Here is a 24,289-nt window from a genome sequence, read left to right on the forward strand (position 1 = left end):
AAACCCATAGGAAATGAGATATTTCCAAAAAAAGCGCAAAAAAACGATTTTTGTGACATTTGACCTTGAAATTCAATAGTTGCTTACACCCTACCATATGTAGGTTTTGAGACAACTTTTAGGGTGTCAATATACAAGTATTTACAGACTTACAGCTGGGTATCTCGAATTCCGAGATTCTTACCTAATTTAAGCTTAAATGACTGGATTATTATTACGTTAGAGGAGACTAGCCTCCAGTTGGTCTCGGTTAGTGTACGACTGCGTTCGTTTTTTATTTTATTATTCGGACGGGATGCCGTAACGGACCGGAACTGAAAAATATTTCGGTAAATCGTTCTATTGTTTCTTGATAATATTTGTTAGTTGCAACCATATCAGTATAATGTGCAGGGGCTCCATCCATCTGATAGCATAATTTGAAACGCATGTTTTTCATGCTGTTCTAATAAAGACATATTATTATTATTATTATATTGTTCAGAAACATGCCTTGTGGATTCACCAACCACATTCCTAATTATATGCGAATATCTATCGCTATTCAAATTCTCTTCATAAAGATATAAACATAAAATTCGGTCTTCCTCTAAAGCGCAAAAAACATTAAAACTCCATGAATCCTGGAAGTTGCGCTGGCGAACGAGCTTTGGATTTGCTGTCGCCCAAAAATGGCTATTATGGCGGTTGTACATACCATTCTTGGCAAATTTGGCTCCATCTGTCCATATCATGTTCTTCATGAACTCAGGATCCTCCTATATCTTGATAACAAACCATTCGCAGAATTCCACTCGTGCAGATAAGTCGTGAGGTTTTAGATTTTGAATCTGGTGATATTTAAAGGGACGCCACTAATGTTTGATTAAAATCCGGTTTATTGACGAACATGCAATTCTAAGTGACTTTTCTGCGTCTTTCAACGAATTTTCTGGATAGGCTGTGAAGTAGGCCAAAACTACAATTTCGATGTCCTCATTGTTAACGAGTGGTTTTTTCGTTGATAACAGACGAAAAAAATCCGAAATCAAGGCAGTTTCTTAGAAGTCTTCTCAGAATATTTGTAGTGGGTCTGTGTAGATTTGGAAATCTTTCTGCAAAAACACGACAAGTTATCTCCATTATCTTATTGCATTCACCATAAATTCAAGAAATCTTCATTAGAATACCCCAAACGAGACATTTTGCACACAAATAGAAAACTACGAAATACACGTCAATTATATCGCATCAAATTTTGGCATATACAGTACGATGCAAATGTATGGAATAAATTCGATATTTACAAAATGAGCGTCTTTCGGAAGAAATCCGAAAACAGGTCAACTTTAATTTTTGACGGCCCATCTCATGATATTCATATGAAAGACGTTTCGTCACCAGTGTTGGCGTGATGACGTAATCGACAATTTTTTTAAATGCAAACAGGGGTCATGTGGCACCTCATTCAAAAGGTCTACTAATCATCTATTCAACGGTATAACCATGCCAATATTCATTTATACAAGATGAACCAAAACATGTTATTTATTGAAGTACAATAAAATTATAATAAATGTTCAAATTGATGACCTTCAGCTATGATGCAATGTGAAAGCCGGGCACTGAATTCATTTCTAACGTTTCCGAGAACTTCGGGGGTTATTTGTGCAATCTCCGCTCTGATGCGTTCCTTCAACTCTTCTAAATCATTTGGTCGATTTTGGTAAACTTTACTCTTCAAGTATCCCCATAAAAAAAGTCTAACGGGGTCAAATCCGGAGACCTTGGTGGCCATTCGATCGGCCCTCTTCTTCCTATCCACTTTCCTCGGAAAACAGTATCCAGGTAGGTTCGTACATCAACGGCGTAGTGTGGGGGCGCCCCATCCTGCTGGAACCACAAATCATTTCTATTTGGAAATAGCTGATTCAGTTGTGGCATCAGATAATCTTGAAGAAAGTGTAGATACCGAGTACCAGTTACGCTTTCCTCAAAAAAGTATGGTCCTATTATCTGGTTGTTCAAAATTCCGGCCCAAACATTCACTTTTTGTGGATATTGTGTGCTATGCTCCTACATCCAATGTGGATTTTCTCTTGCCCAGTATCGATAAGTCTGACGGTTTACGTGACCGTTGAGCATGAAAGTAGCTTCATCTGAAAATATTATATATTGTATGAAACTCCGATCTCTGTGCGAGCGCTCCATCATGATTTCGCAAAATTCGACTCTTCTGTCAAAGTCATCTTCTAACAGTTCTTGGACCAGCTGAACTTTATACGGATGCCACTTTTCTTTTTTCAACACTCTAACAACAGTCGATTGGTGTAAATTATTATCCAGTGCGACTTGCCTCGTGCTGGTATGGGGGTTTTCTTGGAACGCAAGTACCACATCAAGTTTTTGGACTTCTGAAATTGATTTTCTACCACTTTTAGGGAGATCTTTAACATGGCCCGTTTCTCGAAACTTTTTCTCAATTTTACTTATTGTTGATTGAGAAACGGGTTCTCGGTTGGGGTATTTCGCATTGAATAAATCACGAACTTCTGCCTGAGTCCTTACTTTATCTCCACAGCCAATCATAATTAAAATTTCGATTCTTTGGGTTTCTGTTACTTTCATTGCCAGATTATAAGTGATTTAAATATTTTTCTAGAAATAATGTCAACCGCTTCAATGATACTTCACTTCAATGACATTGACTAATCTCAAGTAGAGTGTAGGACTTTTATCACCATTTTTTTTTCTAATCAACAAAAACAATAGAAGACAGTACGATACTTTATTCTCAGTGGCGGTGCATAGCATTATTTGGTTCAACGAATTACTATTATTTGTAATTCCAGTCTTCTGAATACATAATTTCGGTTGACCCTGTATTAATACATATTGAAACCATTATACCGTTGAATAGACGACTAGTAGACCTTTTGAATGGGGTGCCACATGACCCCTGTTTGCATTTAAAAAAATTGTCGATTACGTCATCACGCCAACACCGGTGACGAAACGTCTTTCATATGAATATCATGAGATGGGCCGTCAAAAATTAAAGTTGACCTGTTTTTGGATTTCTTCCGAAAGACGCTCCTTTTGTGAATATCGAATTTATTCCATACATTTGCATCGTACTGTACATATATGTGTTGTATAACTTCATTTGTTTTCAAAGCTTTCTTGGTTTGGTATTACTTCGAACTTTGAATGATTTACATTTCAAATATTTCCCAAAATCGGATATATCTTGCCAGGGGTGTATTTGAGGTATAGAACATTCTTTATGAATTTGTTATCTTTTTTTTTCGTAGTATCCAAAAATAATAGAATAGTGTATGGTTTCTATTTGAAAAAATCGTGTTTCATCAGTTTCCTCGATGTTATGTTTTAGGTGGAAATTTCGACCACCCTGTAAATTATTCTCGAAAATTCGATGGACCTGTTCATGACTTAATGCTTAAGGTGTGATTCTGTAGAATTTCATATTTTCAACGGTTACTGTCTATGAGTTATGATTTTTTCGGAGTGGTGCTGTAACAGTCAAATTTTTCAGAAAAAAATCAATATCTTGAAAACTAACAAATTTGGGTATAGGCATTGTTATACAAAGTGGTCCTACAATGTGCTGAGAAATTCAAAAAGGTGATAAAATAGATTCCAGAAAGTCTCTATTGACGACATATAGAGTCTAACTATCTTCCACTCACATCTGGAGTACCACATGGCTCAATATTAGGTCCTGTGCTGTTTGCTCTTTACTCCGGTAATCTTCTCAGAAGTATTTGGCAATGCAACATTCATTGTTATGCGGATGATACCCAAATTTATTTAAATTTTCCGCCTCAAAAAACGAATGACGCATGCGAGATAATCAATAGGGAACTTGGTATATTCGTTATAAATGCTATTGATCATTGTCTGATTATAAACCCCTCAAAATCAAAGGCTATCTTATATGGTCCCAATAATTAGCGAGTTGATGTTCTAAACTCAGTAGATATCAAAATTAATAATGAAAGTATCGAAATTGTAGACGAAACCAAAGTTCTAGGAGTATTATTGGATTTCAACCTGAGGTTTGAAAAACATGTAAATGCATTGGTGCAAATAGCATACTCATCCTTACGAGTTATATATGGTATACGTCAGTGTCTTCCTATTAGGTTGAAATCCTTACTCTGCGAGACCTTGGTTTTATCTAATTTCAATTATGCGAACTCCGTATATGGACCAAATTTAACCAGCCAATATAAACAAAAAATTCAGAAGGTACAAAATTCTTGCCTTCGGTTAATATATGGAATAAGGAAGCGAGAAAGAATTTCCAACAAGATATGTGAAACGGGTTGGTTGAATATGGAAAACAGAAGATTTCTACATTCTGGAAATCTCTTCCATAAAATCATCCTTACCGGAAGACCTTCCTATCTTCATCAGAAAATAACATTCCGCACTGATGTTCATAATGTCAATATTAGACATCGAGGAATTTTGTCCCCGCCCCCATTCAGAACTGAACTCTTCAGGAGATCGTTTAGTTACCAGATTTGCAAGATATATAATCTCATCCCACCAAATTTCAAAACAGGAAGTATCCAAACTTTCAAAACCCAACTTAAAAATCTTTTGTTCAGGACTTATCAGTAGGTTTTATTTATTATTTTCACATGACAAGGTTGAAAACTGCCGCTTTCACCAAAAACTGAATAGACATTTTTTAATATTTTTTTTATACATTGTTCTTTTGTATCATTCAATAGGTACGCATAGGTATTTTTCAGGGTTAAGTGGAAGAACAACAGAGTAGCACTCTCCGCTGCCGAGTTGAACTTCGCCCTTTATTTTCTTAAATATATCATGAAGGATTTTTTTTATGTATTAAAAGAGGAAATAATAAAGACGTTATTATTATTATTATTATTATTAAAATACAGGGTGTTCCATTTGAAATAAGGAAGTTGCCCTCACCTTCCCTATACCGGATAGAGACCGGAAGTTGAAAATATTTTAGTTGAGAAGGCTATTTTTTAAAATCAACTACAACAAAATTTCAAGTTTTCATTTTGAATCGTTCTCCATATATTCCTAACGAACGCTCGTCGTGAAAGACCCTGTATAGGGTATTCCACATTCGATGGTCTATTAGACGTATCTAGAGAACAAAAAAAGATGAGAGTTTAAAATTTTGTTTACCAATGTAGATGACTGTGATCCTTCGTTTGAAAATAATTCATCACCGCATTGTTACAACATCTATCGGGTGATTCTCTGCCTGGATGTCTGCAACTCGCGCCAGCTTTCGTGTGGCTCTTGAAATCGGAAAACGTGGCAAACCATTCACCGATGGAGAAATGATAAAAGAATGCTTGATTGCAGTAGCCGAAGAAATATGCCCCGAAAAGGTAAATTTATTTAAAAGTGTCAGTTTGTCAGCAAACACCGTGGCTCGGAGGGTGCAAGACATCGCAGAAAATATATCATCTCAACTGTCTGACAAAAATGGACATCATGAGTGGTTTTCTCTATCATTGGATGAGTCAACGGATGTGTCAGATACTGCTCAGGTGTTGATTTTTATTTGCGGAGTAGATGAAAGCTATGAAGTGTATGAAGAACTTCTTGATATTGATAGTATTCACGGCACGACAACTGGGGCAGATATTTTTTAAGGGAGTTGAAAATGCCATTAATAAAAAGAACCTTCGATGGAGAAATTTGAAATCTATGATACTGATGGAGGCAAAAATATGTGGTAAAAATAAAGGAGTGGTTGCACTTGTGTCAAAGGCTGTAGAAAATGATGGTGGTTCAAAACCATTAATCTTACATTGTATCATTCATCAACAGTCCTTGTGCGGAAAATGTTTGGATATGTCTGAAGTTCTAAAACCAGTCATATCAGTTGTTAACTTCATCAGATCCACTGTGCTGAATCACTGACAATTTTGAGAGTGTATTCAACAGATTGGAGAAAATGATTTACCATATCATACTGCCGTACGCTGGCTTAGTTGCGGAAAAGTCCTTAAGCGCTTTTTTGAACTTCGAGCAGAGATCGAAATTTTTTTAAATGAGAAGCAGCGCCCTTTTGCCGATTTAGAAAATAGTGAATGGGTGTGGAAGTTAGCCTTCTATGTCGATTTGAGAAAATCATATGAACGAACTGAATTTGAGATTGCAACGAGAAAATCAGCTTCTCCCTGATTTATACACCAATATGAAATCCTTCAGGCAGAAAATAATACTATTTCAATCGCAATTACGTAAAAAATGTTTCAAACATTTTGAAACATGTGAAATATTCAGCCACACTACAGAGACTGAATTTTCTGTCAATTTTGCAATCGAAACTTTTGAGTGCTTTGAAGATAAATTTTGATACTCGTTTTTCAGATTTTCAAAATCATTTTGATTCTGACATTGAAACCCTGGCTCCGGAAGTCCAAATGGAAATTATTGATTTACGGTGCAGTGACATGCTTAAGAACAAATATCAAAATTCATCTTTGTTGGAATTTTATAAGAGTCTTCCACTGGAACAATTTGATAATTTGCATAAATTTGCTCGTGGGTTGTTTTCTGTTTTTGGTAATACTTACTTGTGCGAGAAAACGTTTTCCAAGATGAAGTACACAAAGAATGTTTACAGATCTCAATTAACCGATGAGCATCTTAAATCTCTTTTGATAATTGGTACAAGTAAAATTGATCCACAACTACAAAGTATTGTCGGTGGAAAATCATAATTACATAAATCTCATTAGTGTTTTTGTTTTACTGTGATTCATTTCGATTATTTGTTAGTTATTAATATGCTCAAACTTAGATACTTAAGTTAAGTTTTCTTTGTCATCATTTCTGTCGTTAAGTTTTACCTTGTAAATAAAACCGAGTAATTATCATTCTGTTTTCTTCTTCAACTTATCACAGCAATAGTAACAACAATTAGGTAATCATTGGCTGTCGCGGGCCAGATTGATGACAGTAAATCAATGGCTGTCGCGGGCCGGATTGATGACGCTGGCGGGCCGGATTTGGCCCGCGGGCAGTAGTTTGGAGACCCCTGTTCTAGATCATCAGATATTTCATAAAAAATTAATTTCATAAAAAATTTATATTCGCGGTTGTGAAATAATTCTTAAAACGAATGTGAAGTCATAAGCCTCAAAGTCGTATTTTTCCCATGTTACTAGGTCAAGAATGAAGAGATTTACACGATTCGTGGAATTCTAGAGCAAAAAAGTAAAAATTGGAATAAGTGAAGTATTGTTGGATTTAGAGTGTCATTCTCGATCGAAATAAGTAAAAATATATAGGATGTCCAGCTTGAAAATCGAAAGTTGGGGTCATTTCCGGTCAAACCGAAAGTACGGCAAAGCAAGTGAATATGTAAAAAGATGTAAATTGAACTATAAGACACAACCCCCAAATTTCGTTTTTCTATCTCCAATAATAAAAAAGTTATAGGGGTGAGCCTCTGTAGAGAATCACCCGGTATATGTCGTGACAGACGTCAGTTTGGAAATTCCACATGGAACACCCTATATATCATATCATTATTGAATTCTGTACCGTTTTTAAAATATTAATTATTTTGTAATATTTTTTGGCGAAAACATGGTATTTTCATTATTTAATATCGCAGAATTAACTGATGCACTGAACTCAAATTCTGACAACATTAAGATAATGTATGCTGGTTGATATTTCAGAACGAAACTCTAATTTTAGTTCATACGGAGTGTCTGAAAAATATTTCTCAATTTGTATCTTTGATAAACGACAATAACTATTTTTTTCAAATGGAACACCCTGTATATTATTCAATTCTCGAATTCAGCCAACCAATGTGAGCAACTTTGATCCACTATGTCCTATACCTATCTCTGACCGTTTATGATAATTTGTCTGCTTCTATACTGTACTATTCAACAGATCGAATAATGAATAATAATTTTATATCAGTTCAGAAAGGTTTAATGGAATACATGAATGAAATTTCATTGTGTGTGTATGACAAACATTACTATTATGACACAAGAACGAAAACTTTTAAAAGTTAAATTGATAACAAAAATAATTCTACACCAAAAAGCAAGAGATAATAATGTAAAACCAGCTTCGCAATTATTTGACATTTGATAATGACATGACAAAAAAACAGTAGCTCTGGTGCTTGAAATGCTGGCCATTCACTTATAAACATTGATAGTTTCAATTATTACGTGATCAGTCGTAATAATTGAATGCGAATTTGCGACGGGTCGATTTTCTCGAAGGCACATCTAACCCAATCTTTCAGTTCGTGTCTCGTTATATGTGTTCTTAGATTTTTCCCCAGAGGTAAAAATCTAGGAGAGTCAGATCCGGTGGTCGAGGCGGCCAAATCCAAGGACCCAAACGTCATATCCACCGATCTTCAAACATTTCGGTTAGTTACCTCCTCACTTCACTTGTGCAATGTCCAGGAGTTTCTTCCAACTGATACCAACAATTTACAGACAAGTTTAGGGGCAAATTGTCCAGAAATTCACTCACAGTCCATCTCGGAATATCTGAATATTTTTCGGAATTCAATTTATCTTCATAACTGCAAATAGAAAGTTCGGTAAACTTTCGTTATGCGGACACCCGGCGATTTTAAAAAAATTTTTGACTGTACTTACGTATTTTGATGCGTAGATTACGAATCCGAAAGAAAAAAGCGGCGCTCTCCCTTATTTACAAAGTTACGGTCCTTCAAAGTTCAGAAAAGGGCGACTTTTCAGCCTTCTTTTACACAAAATAAACTATTTAAAAACACAAGCATTTATTCACTAGGTCACCTTTACACCTTATTCCTCCTTCTTTAACACTTTTCACTTCAATAATCAACATTTTTCTTATGAAAAACTTAATTTAAAAACGAATGCTTCTCCTGGTGACATTCTTCTATTTCTAGGTTAGTTACTAGTGACATTTCAGAAAAAAGCGGTTGGTATTTGCCGCCGCCTACTATTTTAAATTCGTAATACACCACTAAAAACCAATTTACCATCTAAAGAATAAAGGTAAAAAATTTGAATTACTTTAAGAATATTGACTGCATCAGTCGTACCAACCATGACATTAACCTTAAAAACGTAAAATACAGAGATATGTAACCAAAAAGCAGCTCCGTACATTTACGTTAATTGTGATGATAATTAAATTGCAAAATTCATTATCATATTATTCATCGAGAGATTCGTAAAACTTAATAATGTACAATGTATGCCATTTAAAAAAGATCACGAAGGGCACTTCTCTGATATGTGTCACCATGTATAGTAGAAGTAATCAAAAAACAACTTTTATTGTCCAAACAGGCACTAGACCCAATTACAGACACAGTATCCAATTTTGAGTTGAGTATAGGAAATATACAGGGAGTAAATTTTCGTTTTGAGGGCAACCGGCGATTTTAAAAAAATTTTCGAGTGTACTTACGTATTTTGATGCGTAGATTACGAATCCGAAAGAAAAAAGCGGCGCTCTCCCTTATTTACAAAGTTACGGTCCTTCAAAGTTCAGAAAATGGCGACTTCAGCCTTCTTTTACACAAAATAAACTATTTAAAAACACAAGCATTTATTCACTAGGTCACCTTTACACCTTATTCCTCCTTCTTTAACACTTTTCACTTCAATAATCAACATTTTTCTTATGAAAAACTTAATTTAAAAACGAATGCTTCTCCTGGTGACATTCTTCTATTTCTAGGTTAGTTACTAGTGACATTTCAGAAAAAAGCGGTTGGTATTTGCCGCCGCCTACTATTTTAAATTCGTAATACACCACTAAAAACCAATTTACCATCTAAAGAATAAAGGTAAAAAATTTGAATTACTTTAAGAATATTGACTGCATCAGTCGTACCAACCATGACATTAACCTTAAAAACGTAAAATACAGAGATATGTAACCAAAAAGCAGCTCCGTACATTTACGTTAATTGTGATGATAATTAAATTGCAAAATTCATTATCATATTATTCATCGAGAGATTCGTAAAACTTAATAATGTACAATGTATGCCATTTAAAAAAGATCACGAAGGGCACTTCTCTGATATGTGTCACCATGTATAGTAGAAGTAATCAAAAAACAACTTTTATTGTCCAAACAGGCACTAGACCCAATTACAGACACAGTATCCAATTTTGAGTTGAGTATAGGAAATATACAGGGAGTAAATTTTCGTTTTGAGGGCAACCGGCGATTTTAAAAAAATTTTCGAGTGTACTTACGTATTTTGATGCGTAGATTACGAATCCGAAAGAAAAAAGCGGCGCTCTCCCTTATTTACAAAGTTACGGTCCTTCAAAGTTCAGAAAATGGCGACTTCAGCCTTCTTTTACACAAAATAAACTATTTAAAAACACAAGCATTTATTCACTAGGTCACCTTTACACCTTATTCCTCCTTCTTTAACACTTTTCACTTCAATAATCAACATTTTTCTTACAAAAATGTTAAAAAATGTACGGAGCTGCTTTTTGGTTACATATCACTGTATTTTACGTTTTTTAAGATTAATGATATGGTTGGTACGACTGATGCAGTCCATATTCCTGAAGGAATTCATATGTTTTTCACCTTCATTCTTTAGATCGTAAATTGGTTTTTGGTGGTGTATTACGAATTTGAAATAGTAGGCGGTAGCAAATACCAACCGCTTTTTTCTGCAATGTCACTAGTAACTAACCTAAAAATAGAATAATGTCACCAGGAGAAGCATTCGTTTTTAAATTAAGTTTTTTATAAGAAAAATGTTGATTATTGAAGTGAAAAGTGTTAAAGAAGGACGAATAAGGTGTAAAGGTGACCTAGTGAATAAATGCATGTGTTTTTAAATAGTTTATTTAGTGAAAAAGAAGGCTGAAAAGTTGCCCTTTTCTGAACTTTGAAGGGCCGTAACTTTTTAAATATGGGAGAGCGCCGCTTTTTTCTTTCGGATTCGTAATCTACGCATCGAAATACGTAAGTACAGTCAAAAATTTTTTCAAAATCTTCGGGTGTCCAGATAACGAAAATTTACCTGGAGATTTTTTTTGAAGCCCAGAAGTGATTATTTCGACGACTGAATATTCCCTCACGTGAAAATTGTGATTTATCAGTCCATGTAATTTTTTTCTAAAGTTTTGGATCTTCGTATATCCATGTTAGTTCCATTTCGTAAAATTCTCCCCACTTTGGTGGATTATCTCTATGCAAAACTTGCAGCCTGATAAATTTATAATCGTGCATATTATGTTTTTGTAAAATTCTCCATATAGAAGTTCGAGATATTCCCAAATCCAACGCAGCACTAGATACTGATGCTACGGACTCGCTCGATTTTTTGAGGCACGAACTTTTCTATAGTTGAGGTAATTTCGTTCGAACTTCTGAATTTTCTTTCATTAATTGCCGGTGAATTAGGATATAACTCATTAAATCTTCTACAGGCCCTTGATATGATTTTAGTGCACTCACCATGAATATAAAACAAGTTTTGGATTTCAGATTATTATTATTCATCTTCACTACTTCAATATAATAGTCGGACTATTTAAACAAGTTATGGTCAAATCTATCCTTTTGTTTTTTAAATCAGACTCAGATCATGATACACCATTATCTTTGCCGAAATTCAGTTGCGAAATTCAAAATTAATGTTTAAAACTCTTTTGATATTCGAGTAAACGATTGGGAATAGAAAAAGATTCACCATATGCATTGAATTTTTCAGATTGATTTGAAAATATTGAAATGTATTTCTTGAAAAAATAATCTCAGTTTGTCACAAACATTTTCAATGAATTGAATTGAATTTCCAGAGGACCAACACCTACGCCATTTTTGCTAAGCTGTAGTTTTGAGAATGTGTGTATTATGCACTCGATTTTTAAATTTATTGGAAATTTTATGTTTGCATAGAAGCAGTTTTAAAAAAATAGTTCAAATATCATAAACGGTCAGAGATAACTATAAGACATAGTTCATCAAAGTTGCTCACATGACTGATTTCGAAAATTGAATAAAAATAGAAAAAAAATAGTTAAGGTCGTTTATCAAATATACAAGACGTATTTTTCAGGTACTCTGTATAATATAAGATTTAAGTTTCGTTCTGAAATAACAACCACTATACCTTATCTCAATTTGAGTTCAATGTATCAGTTGATTAATGCGATAATAATTAATATTTTAAAAACGGTGAGAGATAGGTACGTATCTATATAGAACATGGCTCATAAAAGTAATTTGGATTTCGATGCAGAATTCAAGAATGATATAATACAGGCCGTTTCTTTTATCAGTTGGTAACATTGCTATATTTAAAACTGTAACACATGCAAAGATGATTAAATGGGAAAAAAGGTAACTGTCATCGAAAACAATTGCAACAGTTTTATTTTATTAGTATTTTATAATTACTTCCAAAATGCTAATTGATTGTATTAGATGATCGGTGAACACAATACAGTTGTAGGCAATAAAAGTGTTTTATAAATTTGTCATAGAAACGTTTATGAAATAAAATTAAAAAACCATTATAAAATAGTCAGGAAATTATTACAGAACTACATTATTACTACAACTAACTTATAAAACTTATTTTCCTATAAAATTGAATTGTTATGTAGCAGTTTTATAACACTTTTCTGCGAGATTTTTATGATAGTTATAAAACTATTTCAAGCTTATTTTATAACTGTTTCCTGTAGCTCTAATGAAATTATTTTATTAAAATGCTTTCAGACACAATTTTATTTTCATTACCATATTCAATATTTTCAAGGCATTGGGATTAGTAACTCAACCTTATTATTCACAATTTGGAAGACTGTAAAATACAAAGGGTTTGCACTTTCATGTTTCAGTTTTTAGTTATCTATTTAGGAAACCTGGATATTTTGTTCTGAGTGAAGCAGTTTCGTGTAACAACTCTTTAAATAATGACAAATTCAGGTACAGCAAGGTATGCTTCACAGACAGTATTCAGAAGTAACTCCTCGAATAACTAATACCTACTGCCATATAGACGGTGTCCCATAAAAGATACATAACTCTGGCTTTTTCACACTTTTTGTGACAACTTGTTTGGATAAAAATAACCCTGCATGCTTTTTGGGTTGCATAGAATTGATAATTTTTTCTTGTTCTGTATCGTCATTCTTCAGCATTCGTTCTAATAGTTTTTCTTCAGCAATTTGGTAGGTCATCAGATGACTTTGTTTTAGTTTATACATCATTGTAAACCAACTGGCGTCGGGTATAGAATTGTGGTTTCGTATTAGCTTATCAGCATCAATTTTTGGCCATGAGGGTTGGTTATTATTTACCCATGACGACGGAACTATGGTGAACATATATACCTAAAACTTAGATGAAATGAGTCAAATCCAGCTTCAAAAAGACAAAACTATCAACTGAAAATATAGACCTGAATTATCAAATATCTGATCAATTATTTAAGCTAATTAAAAGATATATTCTGACATCAAAAACTTACCCGTCATTTCCACTAAACGCACGACAAATTAAATATCAACAATATTTAATCCGCGTTCATATAGGTTATGTCTAATATAACATGTATTTAGCATTAGACAACGAATATTTATCATAAAAAAGGTAATATGTGATGAATATAAGTAATTTATATTATAAGAGTCACCAAAGTGTCATTTATTAGCAAAAATGTTGCCAACTAACTTATAAACAATCACAATAGTTGTGTACCGACAGCAGAACTTCAGCGGAACAGAAAGGCAAACAAATATTAATAGGGCTGTATTCTTAGTATTCTGTGTAAAAAAAACATTAAAAATAACGGGATGCTTAGTTTCATATAGAAATGAGTTGTTAGGGTTGGATGGGAGTTCAGTTTTAGCAGCTAAACCATACAAGGTGATTCGCGGATTTTAATTCATTTAGGAGTATCTAGGTTTCCGATAATTTTGTGATTTGAGCGTGTGTTATCGCTTTCAAATTCAATTGTATAGGTTCGCTACCCGCTTTCTATAATTAATTCGTGACAGTGTTCGTATACATAGGTACTCGTTAGTGTAAATGGCTCTGATGTTAGGATGTAGACTAATTAATTTTTGTGGTGGGTTCGAATACTCTATTTCTAACAAATATTTTTTTATAATTTTTTGTTTAGTGAAAGAAGGGATAATGGTTGGTTTGGGTTAGTTTGGTTGTGTTTCAGTTATTTCAGAAAATCCATCTATTAAAAAATATACGGTCGGAAATCTTAATAGTGGGTCTAGAACGGTTTGGTGTTGGGAGAAAACTCCAGTAATATGAGGTTATACTTTTGCAAAATACTTCCATATTTTTAATACATTGTAGCTTACGGCCAAAAAAATATTGAAAACTAATTTTTGTAAATTATAATTAATTGATACATTTTGTCAATAACTAATAATCAGTTTCTATTGTTACTGTATCCAATTCTAATTCATCCTTAATTTCAGACACTATGATATGCATATATTAGTGTATTAATTTATACTTTCAATTTGATAATAATTCCATTGTGTGGATACTGTAGTGGATTTTTCTGTTTGTATCCCGAATATATAAATAAAAATAAATAGTAACTCAATGGCGGCCATTTTGAACATTTATTGGGGGGTATATAATAGTTTTAGATTCAGCTCAAGGTGCTTCAAACAGACGAAGAAATGACTTGGTGTTCCATAAAAAAACTTTCTGGAAGCTTTTTGAGTCACCCTGTGTATGGGAAATACTAAAAAAACTTTTTAAAATATCCCACCTAACCTAGTGCTTCAATTTTTTCTTGCGAAAATCAGGAAAAGGTTATGATAATGGTTAACACCCGTAGTTTAGCCTTTATAATCGATGAAAGAAACTATTTAGCCAAAACATCAAAAACAGATAATATTTATCAAAACTATATGTGAGAAATATTTTATTCATACTAGCACTTTTGTAGAAACCTAAAGCTTTAAAAGTAGTCCGACTCTGCCGCAATACCATCACTCCCAGAACTAAGTGTTTCTTAACAGTTTTATAGGGGTAACATAGTAGCTAAAATACGTTGAAATGCTTGCTACTGATACCAATTCATTTTATAGAACGACGCCATTTGTAATGATAGCGATCCGGGATACTGAAATTAGATGAGTTGAAAATATGAAATACCGCACATATAGTGATATTTACAGCTGAAAAGTACATAAATATTATAACATTATATTATTTAGAATAAAGTGAGTTAAGTTTGCGACTAGAAAATTAATACGTCGACAGAGTGAATTTTTGTATAATTAATAATTTTACCGAAAACATTTATAAACTAGTGGCGCGCTTAAATTTTGCTAATAATAGGCTATATATTTGTCAATTAAATTTCATTTGCAGTAAAAATATCAATCTTCGAAACACAAACAATGTCTTTAACAGTTTTATGAGTGCAGAAGTGAAATTTTAAAATGGCTTCAACCTTTCTATTTGTTAGTTTTCAGTTGGTGACATATCTATTATATTTTCCTAGTGTCCAATACAATAGTTATTTATGTATCAAGGGAATTAGGAGGGCCTTAATTACCGATGGCAAAGTTTGCGTCCCGAGGGCCTCTGGCCCGAGGGACAGCAATTGCCTGAGGTTATTAAGGCTCCTTAATTCCCGTGGTACATAGATAATTTTATTTCTGACCGATTTCAATAAAATTTTGTTCATTTTTGAAACGGAAAAATGTACCAATTCATTACCTTCCCGGTATATTTGAATCAGGTACCGTTGATTATAGTAGAGTTTTCTTGTTGTTAGGTTGTTGCTATGTTACTTGTTTATAAACAGAACTTTGTTATCAAGCTGTGTTTGCGGTGAAAACGTGTTTTCTACCCCAAATATAATGGAGGATATTTTGAAAAAAGCTGAACAAGCAAGAGAATCATTAATTCCATCGAAAAGTGAAGCCGTATACCAAAAAGAATACAAGATATATCTGGACTGGCTGACACGGAAAAATGTTATACCAAAAGATGTCACTGAAACTGTATTTCTGGCATATTTTCAAGAACTGGTAAGGAATTTTCTGTTTTTCGGTAGATTTGGTAGTAATTGTGTTTATTCGTTTCAGTCAGAAACGTATAGTCCGAATTCTTTATGGACTAAATGGTCAATGCTAAAATCGATGGTACTATACATGAGAAACGAGATATCACCAAGTTCAATGAACTACAGGCTTTTTTGAAACGGAAGAGTAAGAGTTATAAGCCGAAAAAGTCTGCTGTTTTATCTCCTAAAAATGTTATCAGATTCCTAAAGGACGCTCCTAATGATATTCATTTATTGCATAAGGTAATTTTTTTCTTATTTTCCTTTTTGTGTGTATTTATTTCCTTTTTTTGTTATAGGTTGTTTTGATTATGGGTTATTTTGGAGGATGCAGAAGTCAGGAACTTTTGAATATGAAGATATCGGATATAGAGGACCGGGATTCCGTTATGGTAGTGAACGTACCGGAAAGTAAAACTGGTGTATCGAAGAAATTTACAGTTGTGGATGAAAAAGAGTTCTCCGCTTTGCCTTTATTAAGACTTTATATGTCTTTGCGTCCTAAAGGTATTGAACGATTTTTTTTGAGCTTCCGACAAAATAAATGTACATCTCAGCCAATTGGAAAAAACATGTTTGGGAAAATCCCCAGCAAAATCGCAATGTATTTAGGATTGCCAAACTCATCTTCCTATACGGGACATTGCCTTCGTCGCACTTCTGCTACTGCTCTAGCCAATGCAGGAGCAACTATGACTAACTTAAAAAGACACGGAGGTTGGAAAAGTTCCACGGTGGCGGAGGGGTATTTGGAGGATAGCATCGAATTGAGAAATAAAACGGCGCGTATGTTGTCTACTTTGTCATCAGAAGAGGCAGGTACCTCGACTGTAGTGAACAGAAGCTCCAGCCATACAAAAAAAGAAATTGTTTCCAGTGGCGGAAGTAATTTTCAGGGAACATTTCAAAATTGTACATTTATTATTTGTAATGACGTGAATAAATAAAATATGGTTCAGTTTTCATTTCTATTTATTTTTACTTGTGAAAGGTAGAGGGAATTATAAAATCTATAATGTCCCAAGGGAGTTATGACCCTCTTTATTGATAGCGTAACTATGACGATATAAGCTTATAATATCCCGGTCAGAAATAAAATTACTTCTTGCGTCTTCGAGAAAGCATTTTTAACACTTTTTTATTTTATTGTTATCGTTTTCGGCTGTATTATATTTTGTAACGCCTACTTGGAACTACTAAAAAACTGTTATAAAATTGTCTTCTGATTATTTTATAAGTATCGCTTAAATATGTTGCAAAAGTGCAGTAAGGGAAGTTTTTACAAAACTACTTTTTAAGAGCGTTAGACAAATTTTATAGTAACTGCTAAAATGTTTATAAAACTGTTTTGTAGTGTTTGTAAAAGGCCTTACAAAATATTGATAATAACTATAATGTTTTATAAAACGGTGCCAATTTCCTATTTATAGTTTTATAAACATATTGAAAACATTTCTGGGAGAAATGCAGTTTTATAATTTGTTTCTCCGAAACGTTTCCGCAACTATTATGAAATACAAAATTGCTAGTTGGGGGGGAAACCCAAAAATGCTGTTTTTCGTTTTTTTCGAATGGAATTGTTATTTCGGAGAATATAAAAAAATGGAAAAGGAAAATGCTATTGTATTCGTAGTATTATATAAATATTCGATAAAACGTTTCGTGTCAACATGGCCTATAACTTTTGCAATGTTTGCAAGCAGCACTTGAATTTTTTCGAAAATAATCTACACGCTATTTCGAATCGAATGGTTCGTATTTCTCGCAGGCGGAGGTAAAAGTTGACGGTGGACAGTTGTAAACCTGACTATTTATGAATTGTTCTCATTTGCTAGGCCAGCTGAAGTTGAAAGTCTAGCTCTAGCTATTTGTTGGCTGGAACATTGTAACATTCTATAATTCCCGACAGAAAACAATCTCCAATTCTCACAATCACCAATTAGCACAATCAGTATTAATTTATTATGATTTGTAGCACTTGTGATTTGTTTAAAAATAGATTGAAGCAAATTATTCATGTGATGTGATATTTGCACTTCTGTGTTTAGACCAGGGCCAGTAATTTTTGAAACCAAAAGAATGAAACCCTTTAGAAAAAGAGGAGAATATGATGAAAATTTATGTGAAAAGTTCAAATAACCAAGTTTTTGGTTTTTTATTTCAATCATTTGAGAAAATAATTTACGAAATTTGGTGAAAAATTACCTTTTCATGTCCTAAATACAATGTAATTTATTTGATTCAAAATTTTGATTTATCCACCTTATTTTGACTTAATATCAAAAAAGCACCATAATTATCAATCGACAATTCTCGCGTAAAAATAACAGCTTTTTTCAAAAAGTTTGCGTGCTTTCTGTTCCTTGGAATCTCAACTTTCTGGTGGTGTAAAACTAATATACATTACTATGATAAATGTTCTCAGAAAATGCAAAAAATCGAAAAAAAACGCGAATTCCAATTTTTTTTTAAATCATTATGTACAATTTCATCAATGTGATTGCTACAATTTCATTCAGTTATAAAGTTTATCGAATTCTAATCACATTCATGTCATAGAAAATCTCATAAAATATAAATATACATGTAAATCTTATTATTGAATTTAGATACTTCATTCTGATTACGTTATTGATTATAATATTTTTGAAAACGTTAATCTTGTTATTTATACATACCTTATCTTGAATTTCAATCACTTATTCATTAGTTTCTGTTTTTTTGATGGCATTTCCTCATCGATAGATTGGACAAACCTTTCCAATTCTAATTGATCTTCGAAATTTTCAAGACCATCACCTCCTCCGTCTCCAATATTATCTCCAGTCTGTATAGATTCTTAATCTACAATTTCATCTGAATCATCAACTTTCTCGCAGGTTTTTTCTCCAACATTGAAGCAATTTTCAGAACCATTACAATTTTAACATAAACTAATGCATTTTAAACCACGTTTTCGACAGCCACATTTTAAACTGTTACATCCAGTTTCACAGCTGCAGCAAATAGTTTTAAGCAATGCTTCTGGAATTAATTCTTTTCTGTAATTTTGGGCATAATGCCACATTGCTTGAAGCCCCAGCTGTCAGTTGATTACCCTACCAAGTTTGAAGCTGATAAGGTAATATGCCCTGTAAGAATGTTGTTCTGCTGCTCCTTCTGTGGGTGGGAGATTTGCCAAAATGAAAGATGATTTGGTATGCCCAATAATCATTTTGTTCATTAGTTTAACAATTTGTTATAAAAAATGAAGTTTGGAACAATCGTGAAATACAAATCAATTCAAAGAACTAAGATTATAAAAAAAGGAAAGAAAAAAAATCATCAAAAGTGCTGCTTCGTTCCCTCCTGTTCATAAAAGAGGACATATGCCTCATCGCTCACAAGTAATTTTGGCGAAATTGGGAAAACGTGTGAATCGTTGTATTCATGCCTCGTGCCACTATACAGAGCTTTTCATGATGAGGGTTAATTAGCCGTTTCTGATAAACTATCTAACGGATCAACCTGAAAATTTCACAGTATCCATAAATCAATATGACATACATGCCTAAAATATTTCAGACGAAGCGGCGTTGTCGCTTCTACTATAAAGTAGCGGCTTCTTTGATTTTTCAAATGGGACGCCCCGTATATAATATCATATTATGATTCATTATTACTTTGTCAACAAATTCATATACTATTTCCCTATACACCTATCTATTACCGTTGAGAAGATATAAATTAATTTCGATATTTTTTTACCAAACATGAACTTTTATAAATGCTGATAATCTTGAACTCTCTTGCACTAAAACGATCAAATTTGAAGTGGAGTGGAGTGATACTATGAGGATCTTCACTTCGAGTCATATTTTCATTTGCCTCATACAGGTTCTTCAAAAAATGCAGATACTTTGATCTCATGAAAAAATGAATGGAACTCAATTTTTTCAAATGGAACACCCTGTATATTTCAACATTTTTGAGCTCTACATCCAATTTTAGATTAACTTTGTTCAGATAATACTATTTCTATTTTGAACTGTTTTCGAGAAAAACTGTTTCAAACGGAAACTGACGTGGTGTTCTTGCTCGTTTTTTTTGAATTCATCACTTATTTTGGATATTCAACATTTTTTTTATACTCAGTGATATTTCTTTTTGATCCAGTTTCTAAACTGTCTCAGATCAGTTAATCCGAAATTGGTTTGTACCTACCTTAGAAAAAGTTACAATTTGAATACATTGAGGTATTGGTCTCTAACGTACAACAGTACACATTACACATTACACTATTTCTTAATAGTGTGCGTCAGACTTTCGTTGGTGATTTTGACTGATTGTGATAGCTACCAATTATAATAGAATAATGTCAAGATTAGGTTACAGTAATGAAGATTTCTTGAATTTATTAATAATTTATGGTGAGTGCAATAGAATTGAAAGTAGAACATGCCGAGTATTTCATGAAAGATATCCACAACTTCCGAAGCCGAATAATAATGTGGTAAATCGACTTCTAAAAAACTGTAGGTTGAATGGAACCTTCCGTCCAAAAATCATTCGTAAGAAGACTAAAGTGGATGATGATGATAATGGTATAACAGTTTTGGGATACTTTCATGCATTTCCAGATGCTTCTCTGCACGAGGCTGAAAGGGAGATAGGTATACCCTACGTGACAATTTATCGAATTCTTAATAAGCATAAATGGCATCCCTATAAGTTCTACTGTGTCCAACATTTGAAAGATACTGATTCACCTCGTAGAGTGGAATTCTTTGAATGATTACTTGTCAAGACTCAAGAGGATGAACATTTCGTTGACAATATCATATGGGCAGATGAGGCCAAGTTCACAAAAAATTGAGTTTTCAATAGATACAACAGTCATTATTGGGCGCCAGAAAATCCCCATGTTGTCCGCCAAAAGGGTTTTCAAGAAAGATTGCAATTTAATGTATTTTGTGCCATAAAGAATGAGTCAATTTTTTATATCGAGTTTTATGATGATAATTTGAATGCATCAAAATATGAAGATTTACTGAGGAATGGAATTCAAATGATTTTAAATAATAGACCAGGAAGAGAACGTGTATGGTACCAAATGGATGGTGCTCCACCGCATAATTCTCATTCAGTCAGCGAAGCTTTAACCGAAATCTTAGAAGACAGATGGATTGGTAATAATGGACCTTTTCGTTGGCCTCCTAGAACACCAGATGGCAATCCATTAGATTATTTCGTGTGGGGTTTCATTTAAAATATGGTTTACTCTACTCCAATAACGACAATGGAAGATATGAAATCGAGAGTTACAACTGCTTTCAATAGTTTGACTCCAGACTTGATCAGAAGCGCTACACATGACAATCTTTTGAAGAGATTACATGTTTGTTTAAGTAGAGGTGGAGATGTGTTTGAACATATTCTGAAATACACTGACGATTAAATCAACTCATTAATTTATGGGTTTATTATTTTCAGTTCGTGTTTCAGCGTTAATAAAACTATTGTTTGAAGAGAAGTTTCATTCGATGATTGAGAAGTATTTTGATAATTATCTTTTCATTGTATTATCTGTGACTAATTGAGAAACATCAAACGAAATCTGTTTTACAAAAATGAGTGATGAACAAGGAAACCATGTCAATTTCCGTTTGAAACAGTTTATCTCGAAAACGGATCAAAATAGAAATAGTATTATCTGAACAAAGGTAATCTAAATTTGGATGTAGAGCTCAAAAATGTTGAAATATACAGGGTGTTCCATTTGAAAAAATTGAGTTCCACTCATTTTTTCATGAGATCAAAGTATCTGCATTGTTTGAAGACCCTGTCTGAGGCAAATGAAAATATGACTCGAAGTGAAGATCCTCATAGTATCACTCCACTCCATTTCAAATTTGATCGTTTTAGTGCAAGAGAGTTCAAGATTATCAGCATTTATAAAAGTTCATGTTTGGTAAAAAAAATATTGAAATTAATTTATATCTTCTAAACGGTAATATATAGGTATAGGGAAATAGTATATGAATTTGTTCACAAAGTAATAATGAATCATAATATGATATTATATACGGGGTGTTCCATTTGAAAAATCAAAGAAGCCGCTACTTTATAGTAGAAGCGACAACGCCGCTTCGTCTAAAATATTTTAGGCGTGTAGGTCATATTGACTTATGCACACTGTGGAATTTTCAGGTTGATCCGTTGAATAGTTTGCCAGAAACTGCTAATTAACGCTCATCATGAAAATCCCTGTATGGGTATCAGCAATATGCTGTGTAATGTCCGTTATAAGTAGCCCCACTGTGATTTTTAAGTGCATATAGATTATAACGACAAGGAGCCACATTGTCTGCTGCATAACTGCTCATATCTAATCCATCTGAAGAAAAGTCAATGGAAAAATTCAATTTGCCAGTTCTTTGTGGTATGGGGAGAAATAAATCCCTGAAAGGATCAAAGGTTACTGATGAGTGTCCACAGTGTGTGCACCTCATAGTGGATTTTAATTGACCAACGAAATAGTCTACAATCTTGGAGTTGTTCATATTCAAATATCTCTGCCAGGACTCTTTTGATTTTCCGTTATCGCTCAATTTTTCGTCAATCTCAGTTAAGATCGGTTCAGGTTTCTCAGTAATTTTGTTGAGGTCCTCATGTAAACCTTCTAAAAGATATCGAAGGAATTCGTGGGCGTCTTGATGGACAGAACCCATGAATCGAGGGGCCAATCTTTGAATCTGGTTTTTGAAGTAGACTGTGTTAATTACTCTATCAGATGAATCTTCTGACCACAATTCCTTGATAACTTCTGCGAACGCTTTGATTAAAACACCTCTCATACTAGAAATACTAGTATTTCTAGTATTTTTTTTGTATCAATATCAATTTTTCCAAATATCAATTGATATTTTGGAAATCTTTTTATTTTTAAACCATTTCTTATACCTTCTTTTCTTGCATCTTTCTTATGAAAAACATTGACCAAATTTGACAAATTTTCAGCGTCTAAATGAGTTTACGATACTTTTCTTTCCTTTTCCGAAAAATCCAGATGTTGTATCGCAACCGGAAAAACAATGCAGAAATGCAACAATATTTTTGAAGGATTCATGTTTGAAACTATTAGACGTGAAAAATAGATCCTTTACATTTCCAGAACCTGGTTTAAGAAAATAAATGCCATGATTATAGATCAATATCTTGACCCACAACAATGACAGTTTCATTAGTAGATATTAATTATGTCAGCATTAGAATCTTCTATACTAAAACCAATAATGATTGAGAGTAGAAGTAAGCCCAGTTGACAGCAAATCGGGGGCGTGCTTATTAATTTTTGAGAGGGTTAAGAATGAAAAAAAAATTCTTAGTACAATTAATTCATTAAAACTTTGCAATATCGTAATTTACCTAATCGTTGTAGTCATTAGGTGGGCCTTATGAAAACGGAGTAATAATCGTGGTAATTATAGTAGGTACCAAATAAACTAACAATATTAATTTTTGATAATAGAATATAATATAACTGTAAATGTACAAATTTTCGTCTAATCTTCAACCTCAGATTCGTCACTGTTGCTACCTCTATCATCAAAGTGAATTATGATTGGTTCAATATTGTGTTCAATACGGTTGTCTACGTCCCACATTTTTTGCTCTTCTTTTAGAACATGCTGCATGCATTTCTTCCAGTCTTCTGCAGAAACAGTTCGAATAGCTTCTTGTAGGTGATGTTGCACGTCCACTAATTTAAATGTTCTGTTTTCTCGTGCCACATATCCTTTTACCTGCGCCCAGATTAATTCTATTGGGTTTGATTCGCAGTGGTATGGTGGTAACCTTAAAACTGTAATTCCACGACTTAACGCCATTTCATCCACTGCGAATTTTTTATATTTGTCTGTGTGTAATTTTGTTAGCTGAAGTAGTTCTGCCTTTAAACTATCTTTGTTATATTGGATGTTCTTATCAATTAACCATTCTTGAATTGCTGCTTTTTTCCATGATTGTTTCGGTAATGGTTCTAAATGTCGACTATGGTATGGGGTTCCACTAGTTGAATGATGCCTTCAAACCATTTTTCAAACACCTCCGCATTCATCTCTTCATGATAGTCACCTGTTTTCTTAGATTTAAATATTAATTCACCATTTGGTAAAAATCCACTGTCGCTTCCTATATGCGTAACTATCAGACGACTACCTTTTCCAG

The 24,289-nt window shown here is 33.4% G+C and overlaps 2 protein-coding genes across 2 annotated transcripts in view; both read left to right on the plus strand.

Moving 5' to 3' along the window:
• Positions 1–17,046, plus strand: part of LOC141483248 (uncharacterized) — a 403,587-nt gene extending 386,541 nt beyond the window's left edge. The window contains exons 3-4 of the transcript XR_012465981.1: positions 15,791–16,046; positions 16,104–17,046. The gene's annotated coding sequence lies outside the window, so the exon portion shown is untranslated. The remainder of the gene's footprint in view (positions 1–15,790; positions 16,047–16,103) is intronic.
• The window catches only part of LOC111511411 (4-aminobutyrate aminotransferase, mitochondrial), a 128,633-nt gene that overhangs the window by 7,218 nt on the left and 97,126 nt on the right, over positions 1–24,289 (plus strand). The window lies entirely within an intron of this gene.

Source organism: Leptinotarsa decemlineata, unplaced genomic scaffold, assembly GCF_025532065.1.
Source record: "Leptinotarsa decemlineata unplaced genomic scaffold, Ldec_3_MD MMD2_tig00003192_RagTag_RagTag, whole genome shotgun sequence".
Classification (NCBI taxonomy): domain Eukaryota; kingdom Metazoa; phylum Arthropoda; class Insecta; order Coleoptera; family Chrysomelidae; genus Leptinotarsa; species Leptinotarsa decemlineata.